Here is a 5,642-nt window from a genome sequence, read left to right as displayed (position 1 = left end):
CACAAGGAAGTGCAACCGGGCAAAAAAAAACGATTCGCCCCCCTGACTGTTGGGACCCACCAGCTACATCTTCGCAGGCAAGGAAGTGCCTGACAGTCGGGACCCACCTGGTCGAAGCATAGGTAGCGTTGTCATTCTGGTCATGAACGTGTACGTACATACTGGTCGATGTAGACGCACGCACGTGTCATAGTAGAGGCGCCCATGTGTCGTAGTAGAGGTGCGCATGTAGCATGTACACGTACGTACAACGACCAGGGTGCAAGAAAGAAAATACAGGCACATATGTGTACATACGGGCGGGGTCTCGAACGCCTACTCACGCATACGTACGGCGAGGGCTTGTGTACATGGCTGGGTCGGAACGGAGAAACATCGTCGTCGTCGTGTTCATGGGGAGGCAACGAAATGCATCGTGTTCATGGGGAGGCAACGGAATGCGTTGTGTTCATCGGGAGGCAACAGAACACGTGGGAGCCAACCGGCTGGATCGGAACGAAATGCGTGGTCGTGTTCATCGGGAGGGCTTGGACGGAACATGCGATGGAAACGAGGCCTGGCGTACCGCAAAACGGAGGAAACGGACCTCCTACGTTCGGAATGGGGTCTTGTTGATCGGGAGGGGTGTGGTGAAGGAAATATGCCCTAGAGGCAATAATAAAGTTATTATTTATTTCCTTATTTCATGATAAATGTTTATTATTCATGCTAGAATTGTATTAACCAGAAACATGATACATGTGTGAATACATAGACAAACGTATAGTCACTAGTATGCCTCTACTTGACTAGCTCATTAATCAAAGATGGTTATGTTTCCTAACCATAGACATGTGTTGTTATTTTATTAATGGGATCACATCATTAGGAGAATGATGTGATTGACATGACCCATTCTGTTAGCCTAGCACTTGATCGTTTAGTATGTTGCTATTGCTTTCTTCATGACTTATACATGTTCCTGTAACTATGAGATTATGCAACTCCCATTTACCGGAGGAACACTTTGGGTGCTACCAAACGTCACAACGTAACTGGGTGATTATAAAGGAGTACTACAGGTGTCTCCAAAGGTACATCTTGGGTTGGTGTATTTCGAGATTAGGATTTGTCACTCCGATTGTAGGAGAGGTATCTTTGGGCCCTCCCGGTAATGCACATCACTATAAGCCTTGCAAGCAATGTGACTAATGAGTTAGTTGCGGGATGATGCATTATGTAACGAGAAAAGAGACTTGCCGGTAACAAGATTGAACTAGTTATTGGATACCGACGATCGAATCTCGGGCAAGTAACATACCGATGACAAAGGGAACAACGTATGTTGTTATGCGGTTTGACCGATAAAGATCTTCGTAGAATATGTAGGAGCCAATATGAGCATCCAGGTTCCGCTATTGGTTATTGACCAAGAATATTTCTAAGTCATGTCTACATAGTTCTCGAACCCGTAGGGTCCGCACGCTTAAGGTTTTGATGACAGCTATATTATGAGTTTATGAGTTTTGATGTACCGAAGGAGTTCGGAGTCCCGGATGAGATCGGGGACATGACGAGAAGTCTCGAAATGGTCGAGACGTAAAGATTGATATATTGGACGACTATATTCGGAGTTCGGAAAGGTTCCGAGTGATTCGGGTATTTTCGGGGGTACCGGGGAGTTACGGGAATACGAGGAAGAAGCAATGGGCCTCATGGGCCAAGTGGTGGAAGAGAGGAGGCAGGGCGCGCGCCCCCCTAGCCCAAACCAAATTGGACTAGGGGGCCGGCCCCCCTTTTCTCCTTTTCCTCCCTCTCCTTCCTTCTCCTTCTCCTTCCCTTCCTTCCCCTCTCCTAGTTGGACTAGGAAAGGAGGGAGTCCTACTCCCGGTGGGAGTAGGACTCCTCCCTGGCGCGTCCTCCCTTGGCCGGCCGCCCCCTCCCCCTTGCTCCTTTATATACGGGGGCAGGGGGGCACCCCATGGCACACAAGTTGATCTACGGATCGTTCCTTAGCCGTGTGCGGTGCCCCCCTCCACCATATTCCACCTCGGTCATATCGTCGTGGAGTTTAGGCGAAGCCCTGCACCGGTAGAAATCATCATCGTCACCACGCCGTCATGCTGACGGAACTCATCCCCGACGCTTTGCTGAATCGGAGCCTGGGGATCGTCATCGAGCTGAACGTGTGCTGAACTCGGAGGTGCCGTACGTTCGGTATTTGGATCGGTCGGATCGTGAAGACGTACGACTACATCAACCGCGTTGTCATAACGCTTCCGCTTACGGTCTACGAGGGTACGTGGACAATACTCTCCCCTCTCGTTGCTATGCCATCACCATGATCTTGTAGGAAAATTTTGAAATTACTACGTTCCCCAATAGTGGCATCCGAGCCTAGGTTTTATGCGTTGATGTTATATGCACGAGTAGAACATAAGTGAGTTGTGGGCGATACAAGTCATACTGCTTACCAGCATGTCATACTTTGGTTCGGCGGTATTGTTGGATGAAGCGGCCCGGACCGACATTACGCGTACGCTTACGCGAGACTGGTTTTATCGCCGTGCTTTGCACACAGGTGACTCGCGGGTGTCTGTTTCTCCAACTTTAGTTGAACCGAGTGTGGCTACGCCCGGTCCTTGCGAAGGTTAAAACAACACTAACTTGACGAACTACCGTTGTGGTTTTGATGCGTAAGTAAGAACGGTTCTTGCTAAGCCCGTAGCAGCCACGTAAAATTTGCAACAACAAAGTAGAGGACGTCTAACTTGTTTTTGCAGGGCATGTTGTGATGTGATATGGTCAAGACGTGATGCTATATTTTATTGTATGAAATGCAAACGCCCTGTAATTGCTTTACTTTATCACTAAGCGGTAGCGATAGTCGTAGAAGCAATAGATGGCGTAACAACAACGATGCTACGATGGAGATCAAGGTGTCGCGCCGATGACGATGGTGATCATGACGGTGCTTCGGAGATGGAGATCACAAGCACAAGATGATGATGGCCATATCATATCACTTATATTGATTGCATGTGATGTTTATGCTTTATGCATCTTATCTTGCTTTGATTGACGGTAGTATTTTAAGATGATCTCTCACTAAAAATTATCAAGAAGTGTTCTCCCTGAGTATGCACCGTTGCGAAAGTTCTTCGTGCTAAGACACCACGTGATGATCGGGTGTGATAGGCTCTACGTTCAAATACAACGGGTGCAAAACAGTTGCACACGCGGAATACTCAGGTTAAACTTGACGAGCCTAACATATACAGATATGGCCTCGGAACACGGAGATCGAAAGGTCGTACGTGAATTATATAGTAGATATGATCAACATAGTGATGTTCACCGTTGAAACTACTCCATCTCACGTGATGATCGGACATGGTGTAGTTGATATGGATCACGTAATCACTTAGAGGATTAGAGGGATATCTATCTAAGTGGGAGTTCTTTAGTAATATGATTAATTGAACTTAAATTTATCATGAACTTAGTCCTGGTAGTATTTTGCAAATTATGTGTAGATCAATAGCTTGCGTTGTTGCTTTCATATGTTTATTTTGATATGTTCCTGGAGAAAATTGTGTTGAAAGATGTTAGTAGCAATGATGCATATTGGATCCGTGATCTGAGGTTTATCCTCATTGCTGCATAGAAGAATTATGTCCTTAATGTACCGCTAGGTGACAGACCTATTGCAGGAGCAGATGCAGATGTTATGAACGTTTGGCTAGCTCAATATGATGACTACTTGATAGTTTAGTGCACCATTCTTAACGGCTTAGAATCAGGACTTCAAAGACGTTTTGAACGTCATGGACCATATGAGATGTTCCAGGAGTTGAAGTTAATATTTCAAGCAAATACCCGAGTTGAGAGATATGAAGTCTCCAACAAGTTCTATGGCTAAAAGATGGAGGAGAATCGCTCAACTAGTGAGCATGTTCTCAGATTGTCTGGGTACTACAATCGCTTGAATCAAGTGGGAGTTAATCTTCCAGATAAGATATTGTTTGACAGAATTCTCTAGTCACCATCACCAAGTTAGTAGAGAACTATAGTATGCAAGGGATGACGAAAAACGATTCCCGAGCTCTTCGTGATGTTGAAATCGACGAAGGTAGAAATCAAGAAAGAGCATCAAGTGTTGATGATTGACAAGACCACTAGTTTCAAGAAAAGGGCAAAGGGAAAGAAAGGGAAACTTCAAGTAGAATGGCAAACAAGTTGTCACTCCCGCAAAGAAGCCCACAGCTGGACCAAAGCCTGAAACTGAGTGCTTACACTGCAAAGGAAATGGTCATTGGAAGCGGAAATGCCCTAAATATTTGGTGGATAAGAAGGATGGCAAACTGAACAAGGGTATATTTGATATACAGGTTATTGATGTGTGCCTTACTAGTGTTTATAGTAGCCCCTGAGTATTTGATACTTGTTCAGTTGCTAAGATTAATAACTCGAAACAGGAGTTATATAAACAGAGACCAGTTGAAGGGGAAGTGACGATGAGTGTTGGAAGTGGTTCCAAGATTGATATGATCATCATCGCAAACTCCCTATACTTTCGGGATTAGTGTTAAACCTAAATAAATGTTATTTGGCGTTTGCGTTGAGCATGAATATGATTTGATCATGTTTATTGCAATACGGTTATTCATTCGAAGTTAAAGAATAATTGTTATTCTGTTTACATGAATAAGACCTTTGATGGTTATACACCCAATGGAAATAGTTTGTTGGATCTCGATCGTAGTGATACACATATTCATAACATTGATGCCAAAAGATGCAAAGTTAATAATGATAGTGCAACTTATTTGTGGCACTGCCGTTTGGGTCATATTGGTGTAAAGCACATGAAGAAACTCCATAAAGATGGATTTTTGGAATCACTTGGTTATGAATCATTTGATGCTTGTGAACCGTGCCTTTTGGGCAAGATGACTAAAACTCTGTTCTCCGGAACAATGGAACAAGCTACTGACTTATTGGAAATAGTACATACCGATGTATGCGATCCAATGAGTGTTGATGCTCGTGGCAAGTATCGTTATTTTCTGACCTTCACAAAGATGATTTGAGAAGATATGTGTATATCTACTTGATGAAATATAAGTCTAAAATAGTTGAAAAGTTCAAAGAATTTCAGAGTGAAGTGGAAAAATCATCGTAACAAGAAAATAAAGTTTCTATGATCTGATCGTGGAGACGAATATTTGAGTTACGAGTTTGGTCTTCATATAAAACAATGTGGAATAGTTTCACAGCTCACGCCACATGGAACACCACAACGTAATGGTGTGTCCGAACGTCATAACCACACTTTATTGGATATGGTGCGATCTATGATGTCTCTTATCGTTTTACCACTATCATTTTGGGGTTATACATTAGAGACAGTTGCATTCACTTTAAATAGGGCACCATCAAAATCCGTTGAGACGACGCCTTATGAACTATGGTTTGGCAAGAAACCAAAGTTGTCGTTTCTTAAAAGTTTGGGGCTGCGATGCTTATGTGGAAAGGTTTCAACCTAATAAGCTCGAACCCAAATCGGAGAAGTGTGTCTTCATAGAATACCCAAAGGAAACTGTTGGGTACACCTTCTATCACAGATCCGAAGGCAAGATATTCATTGCTAAAAATGGATC

Source organism: Triticum aestivum, chromosome 6B (assembly GCF_018294505.1).
Source record: "Triticum aestivum cultivar Chinese Spring chromosome 6B, IWGSC CS RefSeq v2.1, whole genome shotgun sequence".
Taxonomy (NCBI): Eukaryota; Viridiplantae; Streptophyta; class Magnoliopsida; order Poales; family Poaceae; genus Triticum; species Triticum aestivum.
This window is presented reverse-complemented; position numbering follows the sequence as displayed.